Source organism: Phyllostomus hastatus, unplaced genomic scaffold (genome assembly GCF_019186645.2).
Source record: "Phyllostomus hastatus isolate PE091 unplaced genomic scaffold, TTU_PhHast_1.1 phas_contig_524, whole genome shotgun sequence".
NCBI lineage: Eukaryota > Metazoa > Chordata > Mammalia > Chiroptera > Phyllostomidae > Phyllostomus > Phyllostomus hastatus.
The window spans coordinates 11,992,646-12,005,735 of record NW_025333900.1 but is presented as its reverse complement, the minus strand read 5'-3'; the positions used below and the strand labels follow the sequence as shown (position 1 = coordinate 12,005,735).

Sequence of the window (13,090 nt, the reverse complement as noted above, 5' to 3'; positions counted from 1 at the left end):
TGTGCTGCAGCTGCCCAGCTGCCTGTATTTCCCAATGGACATATTTTGGATGGGAAGGAACTTTGGGCGCAGCCTAGGATCAAGCTGGGCTGGCAGAGGGTGGCAGGGTTATTTTTCGGGTGTTCTAGAGGGGGATGAGCTGTGAAGCAGAAACCTGCCATTCTTCCAAAATTGTGTAGCTTTTGTATCTTACGTTGTTTTAATTTGTAAACTAATCCCTTAGAAATAAGATAAAAACTAACAGGGGTACTGATAACAGAAGTCAGGGGTTAAAGAGTTTAGCCTTAATTGACAGGTTTAAGTGATTAAAGCTGTAACTAAAGAGTTAAAGAGTTTAGCCTTAATTGATAGGTTCAAGTGAAGAATGCAGGAGAAAAGCTGCTATTCCAAAACCAGGAAGCTTTTTAATAGACTCCTTTCCTTTATCAACACCACATCTTTTCCTCTGGAATTTGCCTAGAGGCTGGCAGCAGGCAGCAGGACCCCACTTGCTATTCAGTAACATACGTGATGATGGATATTAATGGTACCTTTCAAAGATTGATTTATGAAGAGGGGAACCTATATTAGAATTGTGGGCTTCTATGGAATACTTGGAACCCATTAGTAAAGATTTGATTTCTCCTAGGTCACTCTAGTACAGGCCAGAGTCATGATAGGTCATGCCCAGAAAATGGTAACTGATGAAGCACTTTGGGCTTGGGGAAAGAGGATAACTACTCCGCTGATCCAGAAGCAGTTATAACACTAACCACACCCCCACACAAAAACAACAAAAAACTAGTGGTTTAATATTGTATCTCTCAGATAACTGGTTCTTGGATTTCCATATTGCTTTTCTCTTTTATAGGCACAGCCAGAGAGAGAGGTTTAGCATCTCCTTTGGGATCCGTCTTGTTTATGGAGGTGGTTAGAGAACATGAGAGAGGGAAAGAGAAAGGACACTGTACCTTGGCTGAGGACACCAGCCCTCTGGAGAACAGGATTAGCATTTCATTAGAAGTCAGGAACAAATACAACCAAGTTCAATTCCTGCTAAGTTTATCTTTTTTTTTTTTTTTTTGAGTGAGGGGAAAAGAAGATTTAATCAAACATTTGTAGGATTCAATGTGATTCACTTTCACAAAAAATTTCACACAGTCTTTTCTTTGTTTTTATGTTGTTTTTCTTGTCTCTGACTCTATGCTTTGGTTCCTACCGTGTTCCTGTTTGTCAGGCTGGTCCTTACTATCACTGTGGTCCCTTTGTAGGAACATTCTTGCTTTTGCTACCTGTTCTAGATTTTTCTTTGCTGGGGCTGTGTTCCCATTTTCTTGCTTTGTCAACACTGTCAGTTCTTCCTTGACTGCCACTTCAACTTCATTTGTTTACTTATTTTAATTTTTTTATCTTTATTGCATTTTTTACATTACCTTTTAGTCCCCTCCTCCCTCCCCCAGCAATCACCACACTGCTGTCCATGTCCATGAGTCCTTTTTCCTTTTTGCTCGATCCTTCCACCCCCTAACCTCCCCCACCCATTACCTGTCATCATCCTTCATTTATTTGACTTCTTGCTTCCACTTTTATGCTTACTTGACTTCTCTTTGCTCCTGTTTTGACTCCATTTCCCCATTTCCTAGTTCTGTACTCCTACTTCTGATTCCTTTCTCTGCTTCTGCTTCTACTGTTTTTTCCTTCTTAGAATTTTTTCTTTTTTGTCATTTCTATGCTGTCTGTCATCTTTGTCTTCCTTATGGTTTTTTTCTTCCACCTTGCCCCTACTTCTCCATTCTCTTGATGTCTCTCTCCTTTTCTCTGTCATTACCCCTTTCCTTATCATAGTCCAGATCTCGTGTTCTACCTCTCTCATTTTCTTTCTCTCTTTCCTGATCCCTGTCCCCTCTATCTCCTTCGCTCTCACGACTTGGACTGCACGTTTATGCCTTTCCCTACTACTGCTATGCCTGCACCCTAACCCCGACCAACACTTCAGATCCTCACCTTTCTTTCTCTTTCTTTGGTTTCACACTCTGATAGCTGGTGTTCTTTCTCTCTCCCTAACTCTCAGTAAAACTAGAATACCCATGACCCTCCCAACAATGATTCCTATTTATTGATCTTCTTGGGAGACTTGAACATCTGCATTCAACACATCTACTTCATCAGCACTTTCCTTTCCATCTGTCTTGATTTTTCTGTGTCAGTTTTTAATCTGTTAATCAATATTCTCATGAACTGGAGCTGGAATGCTTGGAATCAAGGTAGGAAAGCACTCCGGTTTTGTGAGAAAAGACCATGGCATTTCTCCAATGAGCATTACACAGCCTTCAGCAGCCTTCACATCTAGGTCCTCTTCATCATTGAGGAATACTCCAACCAGTCCCATAGATCTGTAGAGGGCTGTGTGAACCTTATACACATAAAGCTGAGAGCTCTAATATATGGAGAATCTGTGTATTAAGAGACCCATGACTTGCTTATGAATTAACTTCAGAGTAACTAATGTGTACAACAGGCAAAAACGTATAGAAACAAGTCATTGTGTTCCAACACCTTGAACTTCTATGTACCCCGCAGGACATCCCTGTTTGGCTCACTATTTTCCTGCTTCCTTTCTCCCAGGGCTCACCTAGTGTGACCTTAAAGTAGATGTTGTCCACCATCTCGTGGTAGGTCGTGAGTTTGTAGGGCTTACTTACTTTGAAGTACAGTGAAAGGCTGTTAGCCACAATCATAGGGTTGAGGTTCATAGCCTTCTTGTAGCCCCACAGCCTAAGTGCATTGTCCTGCTTGTGGGAGACCAGCACCAGTGATGTGGTGGCATCTCTGCCACCTGGTGCCTCGGCTGCCCTGCCAAGCTTATCTTATTCATATGGCAGGATTAGCAAGCTTAACAAAGAGAAGCTCCAAATACTCGGGGAAGAAAGAAAGGTTGAACAGTTTACTGTTGTAGAAAAGCAAATGTGAGTTTGTGTTGGTAGGTACTTTAGCGGGGAAATAGAGTATAGGCTATTATCTATTTTTGCTTACAGTTCGTCACACACAGATTTGGGCCTGGTTTCTACACTAGACTCTACAACTAGGGTAGTCAAGAAGAATTTGGAATGACCAGAGAAGGTCAAAAGTACTTTAATGTTGAATGATGACACTATCATAAGGGTAAATAAAATAAGCTCCAATTTTTTTGTGAGGGAGGGTCTGGAAAAGAGGAGGAGGCTACACAATAAATGAAAAAATCCACTCCTTCTAATGGCAGTGGAGTTACAGAATGGTTTTTGAATGGACTTTGGGACACATTATCTAAACTCCTGCTTTCTACAGGAAAGCCCTAGATAACAACCCCCAACTGGTAACCATTTCAATCCTCAAACCCTTCAGGTGACAATCTAGCACTACTTAGGCAGTGTGATGAAAATTTGAGGCTTTACTTTTGGATCCTAAATCTGCCTCTTTGTAGCTTCTCCTGAAATCCAGGATCTGCTCTGTGGAAATGAGAATGAGACCGTCTCTACTCCCAAGGCTGACTTCTGTATGGTTTGAGCACAGCTGTCATATTTCTTGCAAGGTTTTTTCAAGAAAAGCACTGACCATCACTTCTTATTTGCTTTAACTCTTTGTCATATGGATGATTTCTTTCTCTTCTTGGCTTTTTTCTTTAAACAAATTTCAATATGTCAATGTCTTTTTAAAGTCATAGCACAGAGAACTGGCCATCATATGGCTCAATAAACGCTGTGGGGGAAATGGGATATGGCTTCCTGATTCTGTAATCTTTGGATAAGGAAGTCTAAGGTGACAATTTATGATAGCCACATAACTCAGAATGTGCAGTCACTTGAAGACCTGGGTTCTTTGAAGTGCACGCTGTCATTACATCACAACTCCCCACTGTATTTTAAGTATTATAGGATGCTGTGTTAGTTTCCTATTGCTGCTGTAACAAATTAACACTAACCTGGTTGCTTAAAAGAAGAGAAATACATTCTCTCACATTTTTGGCTATCAGAAGTCTCAGGGCTGTACTTTCTCCAGAGACTTAAGGAGAAAATTTATTTCTCGCCTCTTCTGGCCTTTGTGGCTTATTGGCATTCTTTGGCCGGTGGCTGCTTCTCTCTCTGCTTCATCTTCATATGGCCTTCACCTCCGTGTGAATAGGTTTGTCTCTGAACTCCCTCTGCCTCTCTTTGATGAGGGTGAGACTGCATTTAGAGACCACCTAGAATACCCAGGGTAGGCCTCTCAAGAGCCATCTGGACACATTTCCTCTCCATTTATGGACCTGTGAAACTAGAAAACAAGTTACATGTTTTCAAAATAGAAATGTAAAACAGCAGAGGGTAATAGTTATAGATAGATATTGCCATTCCAAAAGGGGAAAAAATGTCAGGAAAAAAAAAGGAACACCCATTCCAAGATAATTGCTAATTCATCAAGGCAAATTCCATTAGGTTTCAAAGCATGGGGATAGTTCAGTGTGACCAGAGGATTTGCCGTTTGGGACTGTGACTGACTCTACCCTTTACTTCTGTGCCCGTGGCTCAGGCCCCTGACAGCACCTACAGGGTTCTGCCTTAGGGGCAATTCTTTCTTTGGCTTGGGTGGTAGTGCATATTTGCAGCTGTGTAGTTTTATCATCTCGTTTCCTGACTGGAATTTTAGGAGTCTAACTACCTTCTTTCATTTCATCTTTTGTCTGTTTTCTTCAGTCCGTGCTGACAGTGCTTCTGCTGGTATAACATTTACAGAAACTTTGTTGGGTTTTGTTTGTCATAGGATTCTTGCCTTTAGACAAGAAGGTCCTCCACAGATCTTTCTGGATAATCTTATCTCTGTTCTTGACTTCTGCTGAGATGGTTTAGCAGATCCATGAGGTGCGTACCTAATCCTTTAATACTGTCCACTGGTCCTAATTCACACCCTTGGCCTTACCTCCAGAAGGTGCTTTCCTAAAAGTGAATCTCCTAATTTAGGCATCCTTTGCAATATACATAAACTGAGAATTTCCCAAATCATCAAATCTTGGTGCCTTTTTGCTTAACAGTTCCTCAATTTATCTCTTTCCTCTTGAATTTTACTATAAGCAGCAAGAAAAAAAATAATGACCAGGTTACATTTTCAATGCTTTGCTTGGATGTCTAAGTTTATCACTTACAAATTCTGCTTTCCACACATCTGTGGGGTACAATACAGCCCCATTTCTGCCCCCATGTAACAAGGATAACCTCTTTTCTGGTTTCCATTAACATGTTTCTCATTCTTTCTGAACCCTCATCAGAATTGCCTTTAACATTCATATTTTTACAAACATTCTATTTATGATGATATTAAAATCTCTAAGAGGATAGAAGCTTTCTCTGCTGTGCTCCTTATTTCTTTTTTAGCTCTCATAGGAAATATCTGTAACATCTGTATTTATACTGAGTCTGTCCAAAGCAATCTAGATGTTTCCTGTTGTGTGATTCAAAATTCTTCTATAAGCATTTGAGATTTTACAAATTTATTTTACAATCCCCCTTCCAGCAATTGTTATCAGTTTTGGCTTAAATAAACTGTTAAAAAAATAAAAACCAAAAAAACAAAAAGCAAAGAACAAAATTTTTCTAGTCTCTATTTAATTTCAAAGTCACTTCTATATTTCTAGAGTTTTGTTATAGCAGTCTCCTTCTCCTCTTATCAACATTTTTGACAGTTTCCTATGGCTTCTGTAGCAAATACAACTACACATTTGGTGGCCTAAAACAACAGAAATTAATTACAGTTTTAGAGGCCAGAAGTCCAATAGTCAAAGTGTAGACCCAGCCATACTCCCTCCAAGGCTGTGGGGGAGGAATCATTCCTTGCTTCTTCCAGTTCTGGTGGCTGTGCTATATCTTTCTCCTTTTCCTCCTCACATTGCATCTTGGTGTATGCCCCAGATTCTGCCTCTTCTTATAAGGGTACATGTGATTGCATGACACCCACCTGGATAAGCCAGGGTAACATGTCTTTTCAAAATCTTTAATATAATCACATGAATTGCCATATAAGAATATTTACAGATTGTGGGGATTAGAAAATGGATTTAGAAATAGAAAGTGGATTGGGGGGCCCTTTTTTCAGTCTACCATATGTGTCAAAATTCTTTCACTCTCTGCAGATTAACTAACTCCAAAGGCACTTCCTTATTTTCAACTATTTGTTATAGCATTCCACTTCTGGTACCAAACTTTGTATTACTTGCCTATAGCTGCTGTAACAAATGACCACAAATCTGATGGCTTAACACAGTGGAAATTTATTCTCACAGTTCTGGAGCCAGCAGTTTGGACTTAATATCTCTGGACCAAAATCAAGGCATTGGCATGGCTGTGCTTCCTCAGGAGGCTCTAGGGAAGATTCTGTTCCTCCCATCTCTGCCTCCATGGTCACAGTGCCTCCCTCCCATCTACATGTGTTATCTCTCTCTGTCTTTCTCTTATTAGGAATCTCATGATGGCACTTAGGACCCATCCAGATAATATTAGGATCATCTCCACACCAATATCCTTAATTTAATTACATCTGCAAAGACTCCTTTTCAAAATATAATTCTATTGATTAGGATGTGGATGTCTTTTGTGGGGGGGGCATTTTTCAATCTATACTTAATACTTTCATGTTCAGCCTTCTTTTTTCTACAAAAGAACAGGAGACTTGAGAAGGTAAGTCAGTCTCTGGGTACTGGTGTATATTCTTTGAATGAATAGCTAGAGTGAGAAGGTTCCTTTCAGCTCCTACTGTAGTGAAAGGATGTGACTCCAATTCCTTGTCCATGATTTATACAGTTGGTATTTGGAAGAAGTAAATACAGGGTGTTACAATGATCTTTATTGAATCTTACTATGTTTGACCCTTTATTGTAATCTGTTCACTTATATTAGGTTTTCTCAACACTGGTACTATTGACATTTGGTTTGGATAATTCTTCCTTGGGAACAGGGAGGGGGTTGTCCTCTGAATTGTAGAATGTTTATCAGCATCTCAGATGTTTATCAGCGTCTCTGGCTTTTAGATGTTAGTACTACCACTTCAACATTTTCTCCCCACTCCCAGTTATGAAAACAAACAAAAAAATGTCTCCAAACATAAGCAAACATCTTGGGGGTGGAGAGTGGGGGCAAAATTATCATGAGAAACCATTGACCTACATGGAAACATATAGATTCAAGGCATTTTTTTTATTTTAACCTTATCATCCACTAATTTTATTGAAAACCATTGTCTATAGCTAAATGTTAAGATGTAAATGTAATAATGTTAAAAAAAAGGACAGGACAGATCAAACCAGTGCATGAAAAGGAGGAGAGTTTGGCTATCACGTAGAAGGTTGTCAATGTTCTGTACTGTTGAAGACAGCCTGACTAGCCCGGCTCTCACTCCAAGATATTCCGGAAGGAGCTGAGCTATTCTATCTGGAAAACTGGGAAGGTCTGACTCTATGCTTTCCAACTGGGTCATTTTAGAGGACATGGATGATATCTGACGTGGGATAGCAACCATTAGAAATGCTTACAAAGCCCTGCACTCCATTACCTGCCTATCATCTTATTGAAAACTGGCTGCTCTCATCTTTCTAGCAGAAACTGGAGAGTTTTGCTCTCTTATTTCTAGCATGTAAATGGGATGGTCACTTCTCTCCTTTATGCCTAAACAAATCCTGCCATTCTTCATGAGCTCACTTAGGGAAGTTCAATTTTCAATTTACAGTTCCAGCCCATACTTACCTCTACGGCTGCAGATGCCTCTGGTGGGTATTATCTGAATTAAGTGACAATACCTTTTTTAAAAAATAATAAACTTTTCATTTTGAAATGAAGATTTTTCATGTAGATTGATGTTTAGTTTTAAGAAATATTACAGAGAGATCCCTTGCAACCTTCGCCTAGTTTTCCCCAATGGTAACAACTTACTAAAGTTACTATCATGCAATACACAACCAAGAAACTGACATTGATATAACTCACCCATCTTATTTAGATTTCATCAGTTGCACATGCTCTCGTGTATGTATGTGTGTATTTAATTCTCTTCACTTTTGTCACCTTTGTAGATTCATATGATTGCAACCACAATCAAGGTAAAAAACTATTCTATCACCTCGAGAATTTCTTCTCTTGCCCTCTATAAGCACACTCATCCTCCCCTATACCCTCCCCTAAACTCCGACCATCACAAACTTGTTCTCCGTCTCTATAGTATTGTTATATCAAGAATGGTATATACATTAAATTGTAATCTGTGTAACCTTATGAGCTTTGCTTTTATTCACTCAGCATAACTTCCTTGAGATTCATTCAAGTTTTTGTCAGTATCAATAGTTTATTCTTAATTATTGCTGAGAAATATTTTATGGTAAATATGTATCATAGGTTTTTTCAGCTTTATTGAGATATAATTGACAAATTATAATATATTTGAAATGTACAACATGATGATTTATATATGTATACAGTGTAAAAATTCCAATAGTCCAGTTAATTCACACATTCTTTACCTTACATATTTCCCTTTGTTTTTTCCCCCCACAAATTGTTTAGTCATTCACTTGTTGAAGAAGGTTTGGGTTAACTAAATCTTCTAAATCTTCTTTAGTCAGTTGGCTGACTAAAATAAAGTAAGTTGCTATTATATTCATGTGTAGGACCTTGCATAAATATAAGCTTTTGTCTCTCTAGAGTAGATGCAGAAGAGCACAATTGCTAGGACACATGATGCATATACTGGCCTACAGTGTCCGTGGCATTGTGGATGAGACGAGACAAATTCACACAGACCACCAAAGTCCTGTGGAGGAAAAGGGACGGCATGGCCACTCTCTTAAGGGGAAAGCACGCCAACCCTTGCCTTGACAAGCTGTTATTGGCTTTCTAATAGCATACATCAAAGAAGGTTTACATTCATTATACTTAGGTTTGCTTTAGGTAATTACTTTTTACAGACAGCAATGGAAAGGATGTTATTAATTACTTCTTACAGATTAACAATGAAAAAATGTTGCAAATGCAAGTGAACAATTGGTCTGGTTACACATCAATCCTTGGGAAAATTAGCACAGATTTCAGGAAGTTACTTTAAAGATATGCAGTAAGCATTTGCTGCCTCAACTCAGGGTGAAGGAGTTTTAGCAAAAGCAAGTCACAAAGCAGCCTAGGTATAATGCAGGCCCAATTTCCCATGGGAGAACCAATCCGTGGGTTTAGCATCCTGCATGCCACCACATACCTATGGGCTTTCCCATAGGGCTGAGCTACATTTGCCATTCCATGTGGATAGATTCCCCCTAACCACATGGTAATTGTATGTTTCTTTTTTATGAAAAACGGCAAAATGTATTTCAAAATGTCTTTACAATTTTATATTCTGGCCAGCAATGTATCAAAATTGATTTTCTCTGTATCCTTACCAGCATTTTGTGTTAACATGAATTTTATTTTAGTTGTTCTAATAGTTATGTAGTGATATCCCATGGTGTTCTCTCATATCCTTATTGGCTGGTGATGTTGAATATTTTTTCATGTGCTTATTTCCCATCTCTCTCCTCTTCAATGACATTTTTCTTTATATCTTTGTCCTTTATATGTTTTTTCTAATTGATTATTTGTTCCATTTTTAAGTTTTGAGAGTTCTTTATATAGTTTAAATACAGTACTAGTCCTTAGTCAGATGCTTCTTTTCACTCATTTTCCATTCTTTCAGTAGACTCTTTCACAGAACAAATATTTTATAATTTTGATGAAGTTTAGTTAATTCATTTTTTCCTCAAGAGGTTGTTGGTAGTGCCAAGTCTAAGAACTCTTTGCTTAGACTTAGATTCTGAAGATTTTTTCCTAAAAATTTTATATACATTTTTTGTTTTACATTTAAGTCTGTGACTGATTTTCAGTTAATAGTAGCATAAGGTTTGATGTTTAGGCTGAGATTCATTTTCTTCCTATGGAAATCCAGTTACTCCAGCACCACTTATTGGAAAGGCTATCCTTTTTCCATTGAGTTGCTTTTGTGCCTTTGCCAAAAATCAGTTGAGCTTAATTGTATGGGTCTATTTCTGGATTCTCAGTTCTATTACATCAATCCATGTGCTTATCCCTTTAACAATACCATACTCCCTTAATTACTGTAGCTATATAGTATGCCTTAACATTGGATAAAGTAATTCTTCCTACTTCATTTTTCTTTTTTAAAGATTATTTCAGCTATTCCAGGGCCTGTGTCTTTCCATATAAATTTTAGAATAAGCTTGTTGCTTTGATGGGCTGGTCCATATCTACAAAATATTGTGCTATGACTTAAAAAATTGCATTAAATCTGTCAATCAATTTAGGGAGAATTGACATCATTTACTATGTTGAGTCTACCAATCCATAAATATGATTTCTCTCCATTTGTGCCTTGTTTGATTTATTTCACCAGCATTATTTAATACTCTCCATGTAGATCCTGTACTCGTTTTGTTAGGTTTATACCTAAGGATTTCATTTTCTTTAAAGAGATTTTAAGTGATATTGTGTTTTTTAATTTTGGTGTCTTCTGCAAGGTAGTTACAAGTGTATAGAAATGCAGTTGATTTTTATGTGTTGATCTTGTATCCTTTGACTTTGCTAAAGTCATGTATAGTTTAGGCTTTGGTGGATTTTTTTTTTTTTGTTTGCTTGTCCCTTGTGATTTTCTATTTAGAAAATTGTGACAATATCTTTTTCTGAATGTAGGAGGGACTTTGGACACTATGTGTTTCCATGCCACACAAGTAGTAGGGGCTTACGGCACGTTTTTGTTTGGGAGATCTAGGTGTGCCAGCATTAGCACTGTGATCTATGAATCTCAGTGATGTTTAAAACTACCTCCTTGTTGTTTTTGTCTTCTCCTTTTCCTTTTTCCTGAAAGAGCTAATTCACAATGCATTTATCTACATGTTGAAACTCCTGTTTTTCTTTGAAGTGCAATGCACTTAATCTATTTAGAATAGTTCTTATTTATTTACAACTTCGAGAGAACAGTGTCTTAGTACAGATTAAAATTGCAATTTAATTAATGTCTTTACACAGTACTTGGATACTAACCTCTTTTAACTACCAGAGAAATACCTCTATATCTGATTTCATTTAGAGTCTTTAGCAGGTACACAAAGTGCTGGAAATAGTGTCGTTTTTTCTATGTGACACAGGCAATAATTAAAGTTCTAAAAGCTGTGCACTGGCATTTTTCACAGTTCACTTGGCATTAATTGTCTTTCTATGCTCACGGGTTGGTTGAGGACCCTCACATTGTATTTTTTATTACTCGTGCTGTGTGTTTGTATGGATATAATATTTTCAAGCATGTGTCATCATTCTGTATAAGAAAACATCCACATTTTCCAATCTTTAAAAAAGATAATTAATACCTGGCAGAATATACAAATGAAAAAGAGAGCAGATGCGAGTCAAGAGACTGTATGATTTAAAGGCAATAAGCCAAGAGAGAAAAAGCAACAATCTCTTCAGAATGCTTTGGACACCAGCTTGTAAATAATTAATAAAACCTGATAAAATTACCTCCACCTTTACTGAAGCTTAATATTCTGCAAATAAAAGTTAATATCTAGTTTTGTCAAGGCAAAATTGAATAGCACTAGATGACAAAATCTGAAATATTCTTGTGGTTTGCTAAGACCCTATTAATGTAATAATATATGTGAAAAATACAGAGAAATCAAGAATTCATAATCCAGAAATCATGCTCCCTAAAATAAGAACCCCCAGATAAAATCAAGTAAGATAGACTATAATTTAACATCAGACCTTCAAGACAAAGTGTAGGTCAATTCAATTTGACAAGTGTATATTTAGTCTTAGTGTACTAGGATCTATATTACATTCTTCTTTTTTAAAAGATATTATTTATTTTATTTTTAGAGAGAGAGAGAAAGAGAGGGCAAGAAACATCAATGTGTGGTTGCCTCTTGTGTGCCCCCTACTGGGGACCTGGCCAGCAACACAAGCATGGCCCTGACTGGGAATCAATCTGGCGACCCTTTGATTCACAGGCTGGCACTCAATCCACTGAACCACACCAGCCAGGGCTGTAGTATATTCTAAGGCTACAAGGTGGCACAAGACACAGCTCTTTCTCTATTGAAACACGTGGCTTTCCCTGCAGATTCCTTGTGAAAGTATCCTAAAGGCATGGTACTGAAATTTCAATCATTTGGAACCTGCGATTTCAAGGATAATCAAACTGAAAAAAACTAGGCTAAACAAAATTAGATATTCTTGAGATCTAACAATCTAATCTAATCTAACCAGCATTAATAATAAATGAAGGAAAGTTAAAAAGCAATAATCTCTCTAAACCTCATTGTTCTCAGTATGAATCAGATTCATATATTTTTGAAACCTTTGTCCTGAGAACCAAAACTTGATAAATAAAACATTCAGCATAATGTGAACTTGATAAATGCAAGTCACAGTGCTATGTTTTAATTTTTGGACCTTTTAGTCCAGATATTATTTTCAAATTGTCAAAAGATGATATAATTAGTATTTTGGACAGATTTGAATCAGGTGGATGTTGGTATGGCAATCTTAAAATTTATTAAATTTGGGCCTTTAAAGATTTGTTACGTAAGACAACCAGAGCAGGGAAAATCCCACCTGTATGATTTCCCCATTGGAGCAGAGTGAAAATGCTCAGGTGAAAGAACTATTCATTCATGACAAGATCTTATGTGTGGTTGAGCATCCACTTTTTATGGAGAAACAAACACAAGTAACTTGTAACTGATGCCATCGAGAAGTTTGAAATTCAGTAGGGCAGACAGATTGATGTGTGCAGAGTCAGGCTCCAGGTTAAAATCCTATGTGTGATTCCTCAGGCCTGACCACAGGTAATCACAAAGGCTTCACCTCACGGGCTCCATGGGAAAAGCCGTCCTCCCCACACCAGACGCGGAGCAGAGGAGGCACCCGGCACTGCAGTCTCTGTCAAGGACTCAGACCCTTCCCCACTAATGAGTTTTCACTGTTCACATTCTTATCTGCAGTGCCTTCATCTCTATCAGATATCCTCCCTGGGAACTTCTGCCAAGGTCTCCTTACCGGAATGGAGGGGAAAA

At 37.9% G+C, this 13,090-nt stretch overlaps 1 pseudogene; it reads right to left on the bottom strand.

The window, feature by feature from the left end:
* Window positions 1-1,132: 1,132 nt before the first annotated feature.
* The window catches only part of LOC123823972, a 102,569-nt pseudogene continuing 90,611 nt past the window's right edge, over window positions 1,133-13,090 (bottom strand).